At 37.5% G+C, this 16766-nt stretch overlaps 1 protein-coding gene across 3 annotated transcripts in view; it reads left to right on the top strand.

Annotated features, from left to right (window-relative positions):
• Positions 1–16131: 16131 nt before the first annotated feature.
• Positions 16132–16766, top strand: part of nlgn4xa (neuroligin 4 X-linked a) — a 96954-nt gene continuing 96319 nt past the window's right edge. Inside the window, exon 1 of one of the 3 annotated variants that reach the window (XM_083522753.1) lies at positions 16132–16684. The gene's annotated coding sequence lies outside the window, so the exon portion shown is untranslated. The remainder of the gene's footprint in view (positions 16685–16766) is intronic. The other 2 variants (XM_083522752.1, XM_083522751.1) reach the window with 2 other exon arrangements.

Below are 16766 nucleotides of genomic sequence, written 5' to 3'. Positions count from 1 at the left end.
TTTTTGGTATACTTCCTGCGAATGCTGTGTTATACAAGCGAAAATTGGTTACTTATTGGATTAGATGTGGAGAGTTAAGGCCCAAGATAATGTTATAGAAAAGTAATTCTTATATAGTAAATAATATTATAATAGCCCAGTATTTTAGTAGTTTATAAATAGCTTTATAGTTGCTTTTCCTTCAAGTTGTTTATCAGTGATAAGACAATTTTTTATATTTGCCTGTGACATCATTGTCTTGGTGTTCTTAGAGTCTTCCTGTGATTTGTCCTTGCTAAGGATTTCGAGCTGACGGGTTTTCAGATGTGTCGAACGGTAGAAGCTTTCCCTGGCCCTTCTTAGCTCATCTCCATCCACCTGCCTAGATCAGCCACTTATGCTTTAGCTGCACTGAAAACCCAGTTGGACAGCTCCTCTCTGTCTGTCTTCCAGAGAGTGGCAGGTGTCACAGATGATTTAGATCTAAAGCAAGAGCCTCTTCAACAAGCTGAACTCAGGAACCACATATGTAGCACCGAAATAGAGTCTGAGACATGGGGTGACTGTTTAGGTGAAGAGGGTCAGGCGAATGCTCTGATGGTCCAAAATGAAACCGAGCATCTTACTAAGAATGACCCGCCCTCTGGAATATGATGTCTGAATGGCTTCAGTCATGGCTGCTTCAGTTCAATTCTTTATTCTCATACATCACAAAGAATGTGACCTTGGAATACAATCGATGATGTGCGATTTCTTGTACAGAGCCTTAAATCATAAGGTACTCAAGCTACTGAGAGCTTAGTCAGTCTCAACATTAATCTTATGACTTATTAATATTTAATTGTATCTTGTCTTGCACACTGTACTCTGTCTTACTTCCTCATCCAAGAAGGAGTCATAATTCTTCTGTGACTATTAAAAAGGAAATACTATGGTGGTCCTTAAAGAAGCGTGAGTGGGTATAATGCAGGTGTCCTCACCTGGCAAAGTATTTTCGTGAATCAAACATAATGCTTTCTGTAGCAGAGCCCTTGTCGTTCATTATGGCTTCTACAGCAGTTTAGCTGTTATGGTTTATATAGTCGCATGCATTTATGCAAATCATTTAGCTGAAGGCAACCCATCAGTTTAGAGTCTAGCTATAGGGCTTGAAATATTAGCTCAGAAAGAAAAGCATTTTCACATATTACATGGTTTTATACATTGTAAATTCCCTCTCTCTGAAAACATGGCTTGTTTAAGAAAATGCAATGAAAACTGTACGTTTTAAAAGAGTAGGAAACGTCACGTTGTGTGGCAATTCGAATAGTTTTTAGTTATCACGAATCTAAAAAAACAAAAACCCAATCAGAATTGGTCTTAACTCGCTTAACTGACCTCCAATTGGACACGTTTTGGTCATTTTTGCTTCGAATACCACAGTCATTATAATCTCCACTTTCCAAATGCTAGTCACATTCTACTAATTTTGAGCTGTATGGATGTACTTGATTACAAGTGAACTATGAAATGTGCCCATTAATTAAATTAATCCTTAGTAAATGCCTGCTCAGGGTTAAGTTGGTTTAATTTATTATTATTATTATTATTATTATTATTATTATTATTATTATTATTATTATTATTACTATTATTATTATTATTATTATTATTATTATTATTATTATTATTATACTGTATCTGTCCTTTATTTGTCCCTGGAAACACTGGAAAAGAATAGTGAAAAAAATCCCAAAGGTACAAACACCAACAGTGTCATTTTTCAGTGTCAATTTTGCTTTTAACAGTTCCTCAGCCTCAGCTACATCACTCACTGATCTTAAGTAAGGATGTGAATATATATGAATAGTATTTTCTACATCCATTTGAAAGAAAATAACCTTTAAATGAGATGTCTGTCATTTTTTCATTCATCTTTAGTTATTGCCTACTCAGGGTTTAAGTAAGGCTTTTTTAATTTTGGGGGGAAATAGATCCAACTTTTTATTTGTTTAGAAAAGAATATATAAAGACAGGGACAAACAAAATAACTGCTCAAATGGGATTTAGAAAATACTGTACACATATACACATCCTTAGTTTATATCAGTGAGTGATGTAGTTGAGGCTGAGGAACTGTCCGAACAAGAATTCACAAATTATGCTGACAATGCTGGTCTTCGTTTTTTTTTGTTTTTTTTTTTAATAATGAAAATCAATACAAAATAAATAAATTAATTAATTAATTAATACAACTATTTTTAAAAGTTATTTCTAGCACTAAACAGATATAGACACAGATGTTGCCATTGTGTTACCCCTCTGTTAAGCCTTATGAACAGGTAATAAAGTTTTTGTAAACATTGTAAAATGTTTTATATCCACTTTTGCATTTTGACTCTACTCTTTTCATATTAACATTTCTTTTTGTTCCCTGTTAACTATTATCCTGTCCCTTGTTTAAGACTTTTTAAAGTGCTTGACCGATACTTTCCATGCAATTGCCTTCTCTACAAATGTTAGATGAATCTAGACCAAAAGACTCAACTGATAAACAGACTTTAAAGATGTGGTTTAAAAGCACACCATTCATTTGTACTAAGACAATAGAGATACTTTGACATTTACATTTAGGTAGATGATTTAAAACAAAAATAAAAATCCTCTGAGGATTGGAAACCTGGTTCGAGGACGGAAAACGTTTCAGCTGTCAGATGTCACCATCTAATAATATGACTGCTCACATCAGAGATGAGTTTACAACAGATATGAGATTAGTGTGAGGAAAATAATGGATCGTCAGATGAAAAGATGAAAAACATTCATACAGGGCCGTAAGGTTTCGACATTTTTGACATTCTGTTCTGTAAAGATGACATTCGTCCTGCATTCAAAAGCATTATTTTTCATTCCATTTTCTTTAAGTTGTGCTCATATTTCTTGCCTTTGTCTCTTACAAAAGAATAAAACATTCATTTTAAGCAGAGAAGTAAGTAGTTGAATTGGAAAGGACATTTATGCATGACTTTGACATTCATCCAATATAGATTCTGTTCTCCCTCTTATTGGATTTGAAAATGAGATTTACAAAGCACAGAGGATGATTAGAAGATGGGGAGAGAGGGGGCATTTTTCTACCAATAGCCTGTAATTAAAACCATAAAGTTATGTTTGGCGGGATTAATATTCGGAAGAATTTGGTCATAATTTATTAGGGCACTGGAAAAGTTAATAAGAGATTATTTATTCATGCCCACATAAATATTTAATCTATGTATTAATATTCATTGGCACCAAGCTTCCAAATTTATCATGAAAAGTAGATTTATTGTGAGGTTTGGGGTAATTTTGGTCATTTCAGCATTCCCTCATTCAGAGTGTCTAAGACAAATCTGAGTACAATTGCTATATAACATTAAATGTGAAAGGATGTAAAATCTAAAATACTCTTAATGGCAGTGGGAAAACTTTCCAATAACCCCTTCAGGTAATATAAATCCAGTAACACAGAAAGAAGAAACATAGGTGTCGCTTTGAGAACCTTTTGAACCGAATCACTAGATTTACAAGAATTATGGATTTGCATGGACTCTGTTTTAGAGTCTAGGATCTCTAGAAAAATTTGTTAAGGGTTCCCTTGTGGTATGAAAGGAAAAACTTTAAGGGATTCTACAACCCCAATTCCCAAAAAGTTGGGACACTGTTTAAAATTTTAATAAAAACAGAATGCAATGATTTGCAAATCTCATAAATCCATATTCAATTCACAAAACAAACAAACAAACAAAAAAAACTAAAAAAAAAAGTTTCAACTGCGGAAATGTACAATTTTAAGAAAAGAAATAATTATTAAAACAGTCATTATTCTGTAATGAACATCGCAACATGGACTCATTAACACCTCCAGAAATCATTGTCTGTGAACACAGTTTGCCAAATCATCCACAAATGCTGGTTAAATTTCTATTACACAAAGAAGAAGGCATGCGTGAACATGAACCAGAAATGCTGCCATCCTCTCTGGGCCTCACTTTTTTGGAATTGGTTAAATCGGAGTTATAGCTTCGAATTTTAACCAATCTAAATTAAATGAATGTCAAAATTGAAAAACTCTGATGTACACTCTGTTGAATGAGAAAACTCTCTGTTTTCAACACAGACTCATTAAACATTCCCAGAAGGGACATAAAAATAGACTCGTCATGAAATTTAGAGTGCATATGTATTAAACTTCTGTCTCTTCAGCATACATATTAGCACCAACTTTTTTAAACAACCCCAGAACAGTATTTAAAATCCTTGCATTTTGTTCATTTTTTATCCAAGATGTACATTATATGATCAGTATGCACGATTAAACGACGTACAGCTGTTATCACTTAGGGTGTACTCACTTTTGTTGTCAGCTCTTTAGATTTTTGTAGAGCACAGTAAATCAGTACTTTACAAGCTGTATATTGGCTACACTAAAATATATCCAAGTTTAATTTTTATAGTATTGTCCCTTGAAATATACTAAAATGGTTGCTAAAATGTGAGGGGTGTACTCCCTTTTGTGAGATAATGTACGTTTCTTGGATGACAAATTGCAGGAATTTTTAACACTGTTTAAGAGGTTGCTGTAGGCTGGTAGTAGCTTAGTGGTTAAAGTATTGGCCTAAGGCATGTGACTTTAGCTCTGAAGGTCAGGAGTTCAAATCCCAGCCACACCAATTTGTCACCATTGGGCTTCTAAACAAGGCTCAATTGTATGAATGGGATAAATGTAAATTGTTCTGGATAAAAGTGTCTGCCAAATGCTATAAAGGTAAATATAAGTGATGTGAAATCCTTGAGATTAAAATTCCCCTATATGCTTTTAGACCCTAGGGGTTAAACTACTGAATGGTGCAACAGACTGTTCACCCCCTATGGCAATGGCATTATCAGGTATGGAACTTGCAATGTGCTGACAATGCTGAATAATCCATAGCTAGGAGCCAAGGTTGGAGATTTGGCTGTGAACTCTGGATGGAATGAATAATGTATTCATACCGTATACATCTCTCTGTATGTAGAACCGGGGCAGATATCACTTTTCTGCTACTACATTTCCTTTTGTGTCTGATTCCTCTCAAGGTTTCTTCTTTATGTTGTCCCACAAAGGTTTTTTTTTCTTTTTTTTTTTTTTTTTTACCTCCGGCTTGTTCACTGGGGATATGGTTTATAAATTTGAAATCTTGTGATCCTGTGATTCAGCATGAGCAGCAGTTTAAAGAAATGCATTCAGCTGGCAATACAGTTTTAAGGAAACCTGGAAAGCTGGCTGTTTCATGATATTTGGTCATCCTTAAGCATGTCATTCAATATGAACTTGAAAGGTGTATTGTAATTGACTTTAAACTATTTTTTAACAATAGACACTATTACCGCTTTTAAGATTTCGATCCCGTATGAGCGAGCTGGAGTGACTGTGGTAAGAAAAAAATGACACGAGGAATAAACCTTCAGGAGAACCGGAGTCAAACTGGAACCCATCCTCTTGTAGGTAATGCCAGATAGTGGGATTATAAATCATAACTCTTTTACAACTTTATACTATAAAGCCAGTCCTTTGTTAAAGGATGTGCAGTATGAGTGTACTGTGAATATAAGTCCTTGGAGGAGCACACGTTTTTATGTTTACAGCAGCAGATTTTAGGGTCCATGGTATCCAGGGTGAGATTATCCACTGAAGCAAAAGGTGTGACATGGGCATAAGTTGTTTTGGAAAATCTTTGGTATCCAAAAGTAAGTATCTATTGCAGCAAAAAGTTGAATCTTTTCTGATTGAGAAAGCTGCTATTGTTAAGTTTTACATATACTTTAAATAGTTCCTAAAGGAAAAATCAATTCTGGAACAGGTTTGAGTTCGCCCCTAACACCCCCCCCCCCCACCCGAACCCAACCCCCCAAAAAAACTTAAGTAGCTTCCTCTGTTAAGTGTTAAAGTCTTTATGCACTAGTAATGAACTGTCTATCTATCTTATTCCTGTCATCAAAAGCCAGTCACTTTGCCTGCCAGGCTTCATTGCCCCATCAGGGCCTTTTGAGAGTCTGTTCAGAATTTCAATCTTAAATTACCCTAGTAATGCATTTTATTTCACATTTAACGAAGAGAATTGATGAAAACATTACACACTCTCTGGGGAAATTATGCTGTCCTTGATTTGTTTGTATGTGAATAGATTTCAGAAGGGTCAATATTTATCCAACCAGCTGATTTTTTTTGTCTCTGCTATCTCTGTAGATTTAGTTCTACTTAGATAATATTTCTCAGGTTATGCAGCATGCATTGGAAATTCACATTGAATTGTAATTGCGGTAAGGATATGTCTTACTCAGTGGCATGAAAGCTTTGCTTTTATCCAAGTCATTTAGACTTAGACAATACTCACAAATTCATTTCACCAACAGTCACAGCAAGGCAAGTTTCTTTACACTGCTCAGTATTTAAATAATAAGCACAAATCCCCTGTTAAACATTACTCCATCACAAGGGTATTCCTTTTACATTTCTATTTTAAAGGTACTCGCCTTTGAATGAACTTTTCAATGAAGCAGCAGCAGCAACTATATTTTAATCATGTATGCTCCATTCTCCTGCACATTATAGCTTTTCAAGGAGACAGTCTTCTATACTGGTTTGCAAAATCATTGCAAAAGAAAAACAAAATGATTCATACATTATATAATGTTTGCTAGTTTTTTTCTGCTTGTGTTGTCAGTGTTCATGGACCATCTGTGTCCTTAATAAAGTTGTATAATAACTAACCATCAGTAGTGTTACAGTTTCCCTTCACTGAAATTACGAGATCCAAACCTGTTCTAGCTTGGCAATGTCTCCAGGCATAAAAAGGGTTCCATGAAAACACGGTTTACCAAGATATAATTGACCTTAACCCCACTGAACACATTTGTGGTGATTGGAACACGGACTGAAGACTGACCTCCTCAACCAAAATCAAAGTTTCTAGACTCATGGGGTAACTGGTGCTGCTCTGACCGAGTGCGTTATCACGTCTGAGATTTCATCATAAACAACAAGTTAGAACAAAGAGCAAACACAACCTTCTTCATGAAACTGAGCAAATCTGCCACAAAGATGTTTGACATACGGTGATGTTGCAGGAGAACCTTACTGGAATACAACGCGAGATCAGAAAGACCTTCAACAAGCTCAACCTCCGAGAATGTCAAAACCATTCGGCAACTTGTGCATGATGATCGTCGGAGAACAATCCATATGATCTAATTTTCGCACCCACCCTACTCACCAGATTTGACTCCTGTGGACTTTGCCCTCCTCCCAAAGATGAAGATCGGTTCAAAGTTCGTGCAGAGATCCAGCGTGAACAGCAGAAGGTGCTTGACACACTTTGAAAAAAAGACTTCCAGGACACGTTCCAGAAGTGGCAGGAACGCTGGGGGTGCTGAATTGGTGTGCAAGGAGACTATTTTGAAAGTGATAGTGTGTAAATGTAAATAGATAAAGTACTTTCTTGTAAATAGAACCTTTTGATACCACCTCATATGTTGTAATGACAGTTAGGTTTCCACAAACTTTTGTCTGCATAGCATACAATCTTCAGTCTAAGAGAAGTGTGAAAACAAGGAAGCGATCCATAACGTCAATAGGTGCCAGATGAGACAATGTGACAGGCCAGGAACTGCAGGAAAAACTAAGATAAAAAGGAAAGTAAGTAAAAGCGCAGGATCATTGACTTGCTGCAGGATTTGATTTTAGATAATGCAATGATGCAGACATCACACTGTACAGTGTCTTTAACTTCTATATAACAATAAAGATTCTTAATAATCCCCTCTTCTCTTTTTCTCTCTCTGTTGAGTTAAACATGCTCCTGAGGTACCAGTGACCAGTGTTCCTTTTCTCTATTTGTCCCAGTACACTGAATCTGAATGGGGTTCTCTACGATTGGAGGCTACTTTGTGCAGCTGGTGATGGTTCCGAATCAACAGTCTGGAGATCCATGAGATTACTGAACAACACACAAGCTTTGAGGATGGATTTGAAATGTAGTTAATGTCAGTGGTCTACTACAATGGCTCAGGACCACAGGTTGCCTTTAATCACTGATCATGCATACCTTAACGATGACTAATAAATTAACATTGGGTGCCACCCAGATGAGGATGGGCTCCCTTTTGCATCAGGTTTCTCTCAAGGTCCCTTCTTCAATCTCAGGGCATTTTTCCTTGCCATAATTACCACTGGCTTGCTCATTATAGACAAACTTACAATTATATTTATGAATTGAGTTGAATTGAACTTCCTATAAGCAAAATTTCAACTAAATGCCCTAGAAATGATTAACAGAGTAATAAAGAGTCCAGTAGAGAATATGCTGTAAATTAGCATATGCTACTTAATGTGCTGGTATACAGAAAAATTAACATACGGTATAGCATTATTTCATCCTCTATAAAGCAGTAAACACCAAACTGTTTTGCACGATGGACTAGTTTCAAACATTTTTCCTCAGAACATTGGAGGGATTGTTACACATATAATTAAAAAATAATAACGCGCATATAAAAAGTGTATTATTTATTAATTTAATTATTATATATATATATTAAAAAATATATATGCAGAATATACCATGCAGAATAAGTGAGAGTTTAGTTTATAGATGCAGCAAATCTGCATGGCTGAAACAAGTGCAGAAAATTGGTTTAGGCAGATATGGTCATCTTTCCAAAACAAACACCCTGCAGCCTGTGAAAGTCAATAAAGAATAGCAACAATAATTTTCTGTGGGTTGTTATCCAAAAAGCACTAAATTAAAAGTGTTTTTTAAGCTTTTTTCAGCTTGTGTGAATTGTATTATGTGGAACCATAATTCATGTTTTTCAAATCAGTCAAAGTTCCAGAAAGAAATATTTTATCTAAAGAGAAACCCCTCCGACATTCTACTTTTAAAAAGCCCTTTGGTTTAAAGACTGCGTTCTTTCATTTGTGCTTTTAAACTCATACAGGTTTTATATAAAACAACATACAGTTCCATAGTGTTTTCCATGCATTGGTTTTAATGAGGACCCCTTTTATGTTGGGGTTCCTTAATTATCAACAAGTCAAGCATAAGGATCTAGTATCTCAGTTCTTGAAAAATATAATCAATTACCCTAATTATTTTGGATGTACCTCTAGGAAACCCTTGAAGGGTTCCAAGTAATCTGTTTTTCAAGTAATCTGTTTTTCAAGTAATCTATTTTCTGTCACTAAGAATCCCTAACTATTCAATAAACCTTTCAAGGACTGCTGAACGTGCTGACTGCACGTTTAACTAAAACTGTGTTTTCTGAATAGATCCTAAAGCAATTGAAAAATAATAGAAATTGGATGCAACACTTTTTATGAAGCTTCACAAATCTATTGCCTAGGAGAAGTGCATGGAATTGAAATATTCCCTTATTTCTAATGTTCTTTTTTTTTTTTTTGCTATTACTGCTGAACCATGAAATAGAAACATCATATTGAATTACAATTGATAAAAGTGTCCGACTGTTTTTTTTTTTGTTTGTTTTTTTTAATAAAACCTTTTCTGAGTTAAAATTCATTATACTATGTAGTTTGTTTTTTTTTTTCCCACAGATGTGCCTACTTGTTGATCCCTTATTTGAACAGATGCTAAATGTACTCTTTCTACACACAGTTACTTAGTACATCAAGAATGCTAAGCGATAAAATGATGCTTTTAGAATTACATGCTGAAAACAAGAAAAAGAAAATCGCATATACATTTTTAGAGTTTCAGTCAACTTTTTACTTTCAGTCATTACATTTTTTTCACAAACATCTACTTTCTACTTCTTACATTTTCAAACCAGACTCGTTACTTTAGTTTTAATCTATTTGGTGAAATGTCATTACTTCTTCTTCTCATTGCACACCGTTTTCAACCCATCAACATATTTCCTGTTATCATGCGGCTCTTTCAATCTACCACTGGTGTATCTTTTCCTGGCTCTCTCACACCGCAGATGTAGACTAGTTAACAAAGCGAACAACGAGCAAGGCAGAAGGTAACAATAAGCATGGGGTTAACATGGATGAGACTTCTTCCTCCTCTGATAAAAATTACAAGTCTGATTTACTGAATGTTGTTGATTTATTTATTTATTTTTTGCCAAATTCAGTTGTGTCTGATAATTTCAGTCCATTAAGGATACATGTCTGGGATTTTCTATGCAGATCACTTCCCGTTTTGAAAATGCTGTATTTATTTATAGAGTTTAGATATTAAACTCTTCGTGAGTCACAATATGAAAAATGGATGCATTAAAAAAGGCACTCAACCATACGAGGTGGTATCCAAAAGTTTTAAGGCTAACTCTGTTTTCAAGAAATTACTTTATTTATCTACCTTTACACAATATCCCATTTAAAATAGTCCTCTTGCACAGCAATACAGCTCTCCCAGCGTTCCTGCCACTTCTGGAAAGTGTCCTGGAAGTCTTCTTTTTGAAGCGTGTCAAGCACCTTCTGTGATTTGTGCTGGATCTCCGCAATGGTGTCAAAATGGTGACCTTTGAGCTGGATTTTTATCTTCGGGAAGAGGGTGAAATCCACAGAAGCCAAATTTGGCGAGTAGTGTGGGTGCAGAAGTGAGATCATGTGGTGCTGAATGGTTTCGACATTTTAAGGGTTTGAGCTCGTTAAAGGTCTCCCTGATCTTTCGTCATTTTCTTGTGAAGTTCTTCCGCTCTTGAAGCGAGCATGCCACTTAAAAAAACTCGAACGTCTTTGAGGCGGATTTGCTCAGTTTCACACATAATTTCACGTTTGCTCTTTGTTCTTACTTGTTGTCCATGATGAAATCGCAGACGTCAAGTCAAGAAGCTTTTATTGTCATTTTAACCATATATAGCTGACGCATTACACAGTTAAATGAAACAACGTTCCTCCTGAACCCTGGTGCTTTAGACGTGGTTACCAGTTAAGCACCAGTTAGCACCATTACTCTAGAAACTTTTTGATATCACCTCGTATACTAGGTCTGGTTGGGAAAATCGTGACTACATTTTTACAGGGACCAAATAAATAAAACGAGTAAGAAAGGTAAGAGCTCTCACCTGCTATAATGGCAGCTAAGGATATAAAGCATAAGCACAATAGCATGTCTTTTATCAAAATGTTTATTTTTCTATAAATAATGACTAGTTCCTTTATAAAGAAAAGTACCTTTGTAATTTTACATGGCGATAAATGAATCCTGGATATAATTTTATCATTCATATTTAAACTACTAATTGTTTGCAGTTAAAAATGACCTGGATTTAAATCATTTACTGTTAGATATTTATGGAACTGACTACATGATGCAAAACTCAGGATTTATAGGAAATACAGCCAGCTAGAAACTTGCTCCTTTTGTGGTAATTTTGTTGCTGTCAAGAGTTTTAATGAGTATTTTGGAGATGCCACCACAGATGTCCTCCTTATAAACTAATTCACTCTGAATATGGGTTTTTGACAGAAGTGTTAGGTCAATACAACTAAGTTTTCTTGTACTTGTGTTCATTTGTTTCTTAGTTTTTGTAGTTTCTCTTCACTTTAACTCCTGCTTGTGTACCGATTAGTGATATGGATGCTAAACTTAGTCTTATACGCTCTCCCCTACCCATTTACTATGCAATCAAATGATGATCTCTGTCAAATATAGCCGAGTTTATGCACTTTTGTCATGCCTCATCTCAGAATGTCATGCCTCATCACACAAAGAATTTGGTTGCAACTTTTGGTGACACTCAAAAGTACAAACATGAATAACACTATACATTTAGCTTATAGACAAGACAATACAGAGTATACAAGACTATGAAATAAAAAGATTAAATAAGACTGCAGATTCAATCTAAATCTCACGTGTTGCAATACCAGAGGTCATGCGATTAATACCTGATCAGACGCAACTAGTGAAATGGAATTATCAATATAAGAAACATATGAACACCAAAGCACATGACACATGTGAAAATGGAGGAAATTAAACCTGCTGCACTACTGAAAATGCTTTTTTTTTGCATTTTTCCAAATATATTTCAACCCCTTTCATTTCAAACGATATCACTGGCAACAAATTGTGTGGAAAAATAGTCTCTTTGAAGTATATACATGAATTGCAGAGTTTCTGAGTATTTGCTATGTCCCTTTTTGCTCAAGCTGGCATGGCTTCACAGGTTTGTGTGCAACCTTATGATCCATTTGAGATCAAATCATCTGAACACATGCTTCAGTTGACGAAATGAGATATAAAGAAACTGTTGATCAACACGATCAACATGTGTGTACTTTAAAATTGAGACCTGGAAATAGTGCAAACTTCTGAATATAAATTATTAACAATACTACAGATATACAATAAACATTAAAAAGTTTGGACACACATTCTCCTTTATTGGATTTATTTTATTTCTATTATTTAACACATAGTACACAAATATTGAAGACATCAAAACTATGAAAGAACACAGATTGAATTATATAATTACAAAAGTGTTAAATAAACCACAAATTTGTTTTATATTTTAGATGGTGACATCACAACCAGGAAGCTAAAAAAGCACTTGTGGTGGAGACGATACTAGCTTCTGAAATGTAAGGAAGCGCTGCAGGGATGCAGGGAGTGTGCCTTGGAGATGCAGTGTCTCATTCCCTCAGGGAACCAGGGTTACATACTTAACCTAGAGATATTCCCTTTCAGGAACTGGAGCTGCGTCAACAACGCTTTGGGAACAAGAGTACAATACCGCAAGTCTGACCAGCCCCTGCCTAGTGTGGATAGGCACTGCTAGGCCAAAGGACGGAGGAGTCAGGAGTGGCCCTAAGGTCAAAGCTATAAAACCTGATGAAAGTCCGTGGGGTGGATCAGCCCACAGCATTGCAAATGTGTTGAAGAGATGCTCCAGGGGACCAGGCTTTAGAGGCTGACACACGCTAAGTGGAGTAAGCTCTGACCCCAAAAAGTACGGGGAGACCAGAGGACTAATGAGAGGAGGAGAAAGCATGGTCAGGGGTCTGAAAGAGAGGAGGATAGAATGCTTGCAGCACAAGAAGCAAGCAGAGCATGATAAGCTGCAATAGCTGCAACACGTAAGCTTTCAGGGTGGAGTGAGACAACCCTGTGGCAAACTGTTCCTGCAGAAACTCCTAAACTGAACCGACCGTGCAGATAACTGGGTCCAACTGGTGGTGCTTGCACCACACAGTCGCCATTTTGCGACATACTACCTCCGCATGGAAGGAGCTCTGGATTGGAGAATGGTCTCCACTACTTTGGCAGAGAGACCAGAACCACAGCCACAGGCTCTATAAATTCGGGTGGGGGTGAACAACCATGCTTCCTGCATGAGAGAGAAGATCCCTCCCAGATAGGATCTTCTTTCTCCATGGTCTGCCTTCTCAAACCATCGTCTGCCTGACCAGGAGGAGATGGACTCCATCTCGGTGAACCATGCCTGTACCATGGCATCCATCCCAAGAGGGGCTGGCTGAGTCTCTTGAGTCGCAAACAGGTCCACTTGTACGCTCTAAAACCTCCATACCTTTTCCAGCACATCTAAGTGAAGCAAAGATCACAGACCCCCCTGATGGTTGATGTAGGACACCACTGATGTGTTGTTTGTACAGATCAGCACATGGCAGCGTCTCAGGTCTGAGAGAAAGTGCTTCAGAGCCAGAAGCACGGCTAGCATCTACAGGCAGTTGATGTGCCAGGTGAGATAGAGCCTGCTCCACAGACCCTGGGCAGAGCGGCCACTCATGACCGCCCCATCCCGTGAGTGAGGCGTAGTGTTACAGGACAACAAGGAGCTCCCAATACAGGGCCCTGAGACAGGAACCTGGGTTTTCTCCAGTGTGGACCGGATTGCCCTTCCAGGAGAACCCTCTGTCCCTGAGCCACCATTCAATGCCATGTAAGCCTTGCCCACCATGGCCAAGGAAATCTGAAGTCTCCAAGCCCTCTGCCAGATCCACTTGCGATCGCCACAAGGTGAATGCTGCTTTACCTCAGCGAAAGCAGGGACAGAACCGCGAGGAGACTTGGACATGTGCCCACAATGAGAGCAGTCGGCTGCCTCAAAAACCGACTAAGCATGGTCCGCTCCCAAGTAACGTGTTATCCCCCCCCCCCCCCAAATAATTAAGCAGGGGCAAGGAGAAACACACAGCCAGTACACATGTTTGCTCTCCATTTTTTTTCTTTTTTTTATATATTTATTTATTTATTTTTATATTTTAGCACTTTCCATTGACAAAGACACACATAGAGTGCTTACTGAACAAAAAGAAGCTAGCATCGTCTTTACCGCATGTGCTTTAATAGCTTCCTGTTCGCGCCTTTTTGTTGGACAGATTACACACATGATTAAGATCATGAACACACGAAAGCATTCCCAAATCTTTGTAAATGCAGCTCGAGTTCTTGAAAGGGAACTACATTTAGCTTTGATTACAGTTTGGCAATCTCATGGCATTTTCTCATCAGATTTATGAGGTAGTCACCTGTAATGGTTTTCAATTCACAGGTGTGCCTTGTCAAGAATTTATTTGTGACAATTGCCTTCTTACTGTGCTTTATACCATCAGTTGTCTTGTACAGCGGAAAGGGTAAGTACAGAGTGCTATTAGTGCAATTACTAGAACTACTGTAGAAATTCACATTATAGCAAGAAATCCCGTTATGTATAGAGAAAAAACAGTCCATCAATACTTCAAGAAATGAAGGTCAGACAATCTGAAAAAACTTTAAATGTATCCCCAAGTGCAGTCTCCAAAACCATCAAACATACACATTATTGGGGACCTTTCCAGGAAAAGAAAACTGAGAGCTACCTCTGCTGCAGAGGATAATTTATTAAAATTAACCAGCCTCAGACCCCACTGATTTGCATAAATGCTTTTTAGCATTCAAGTAACAGACATATTTTAACATCCACTCTTACGAGGAGACTGCCTAAATCATGTCTTAATGGTTAGATTGTGGCAATGAAACCATTACTTCAGAACAAAAAAGTGGGTTTCTTTTGCTTGCTCTCAAAGTATCTTTGTCATACCATCTCACCACTGGCTTGCTCATTATAAATACTTTATAGGGACTAGTTTATTATGTTAAAATTTATATTTATAATCTATTCATTTCTGTAATGCTAGACATTGGAGACAATGCCCATTGTTGAAAGCTTGATAAATATAATTGGATAGATAGATAGATAGATAGATAGATAGATAGATAGATAGATAGATAGATAGATAGATAGATAGATAGATAGATAGATAGATAGATAGATAGATAGATAGATAGATAGATAGATAGATAGATAGATAAGACATTCTTTTGCACATAGGTGTTCAGGTAAATGCACTACACAAATTCTCCCCAAAGTTCCACTCAGGAGCTATAATTGTGCTTTGACACGTGACTGTTCTCAGAAACAGGTCTTATCGAGATGGACTTAATCAAGCACGTGTTGCAGTGTTAAAGTGCACAGCTGATGATTTTGTTTACGCACTACAGCTCTTATAATAAAGAATGTGTGTGTGTGTGTGTGTGTGTGTGTGTGTGTGTGTGTGTGTGTGTGTGTGTGTGTGTGAGAGAGAGAAACAGCAGTGAAACATGGCATGATGGATACACACGTACATGGATACATTTCCTTCCTCTTTCATACACATTCCTCATCACACACAGGTGACCCTCAGCCCCATGCCGTATCCCCCGATCCATTTCCCCAAGCCGTCGGGGATGCTGCGCACGCACGGTCGCGCGCCTCCGCGCACGCACTTTTGATCTTTATTCTACATTTCTTCTACTCTTCCGCGCTTTATGACGTCACTACTCGACCGCGTCGGTGCGAATACGTTACCCCCTGGAGCGCGTGCATAAAACGCGCGCTCATGGTGTATATCCCAGCGGCCGGTGATTAAACCTATAATAATAATAATAATAATAATAATAATAATAATAATAATAATAATAATAATAATAATAATAATCCTAAAAGCAGTGTGCAGTTCGGGGACGTGATGCATGCAAAAGGAGTATTTTAATTAATTAATGTATTTAAATAAAGGATGACCCTTTAGGAGTCATGCATTTCCATCAAACTATATAAGACATTGGCACGCGCAACACGGGCGTCTCGGTGCCGCGCGCTCTGAGTGAAGTTTAAAAGGATTTCGCAGCTGGTTAACGCTGATGGAGTGAATGCGGCAATCTATTGGCTGTGGGCTTTGTAAATTTCACTCGGCGCAGTCCAATGGCAACTGAGAGAGAGATAGAGAGAGAGAAAGAGCGAGAGAGAGAGAGAGAGAGAGAGAGAGAGAGAGAGAGAGAGGGGTCCAGCTTTGGTGTCTCTCCCTTTAATCTCTCGGTCTTTCGTACAGGCAAAACCTGAATTTTAATGCTCGTGCGCATTGCTTTAAATCCATCCGGATCATCATCCAAGGTGTCGCTTCTTTTCCTCTTTTTCCATCGGACCCCCTGGATTGGATGTGTGTGTTCTAAACGGGAACTGGAGGATTTTGTTTGGTTTGGTGGCGAGGACTTTTGCGTTCTGGTCTCCTTCTTGTTTGTTGCATGTACATGTTTGGCCATATCCCATGAAGTCTGTGCGCAGATAGAGAGAGAGAAAGAGAGAGAGAGAAAGAGAGAGAGAGGGGTCCTGTCATGCCAATATTGCACAGGTAAGAAAAGAAATGTTTGTGTTCGTCTATATTTGTGTAGATCCATGTTCAGTTTTGGTTATGGCATGTCTTTTTTTTAGTG

Source organism: Silurus aristotelis (genome assembly GCF_946808225.1).
Source record: "Silurus aristotelis genome assembly, chromosome: 20".
Lineage (NCBI taxonomy): Eukaryota > Metazoa > Chordata > Actinopteri > Siluriformes > Siluridae > Silurus > Silurus aristotelis.
This window is presented reverse-complemented; position numbering and strand designations above follow the sequence as displayed.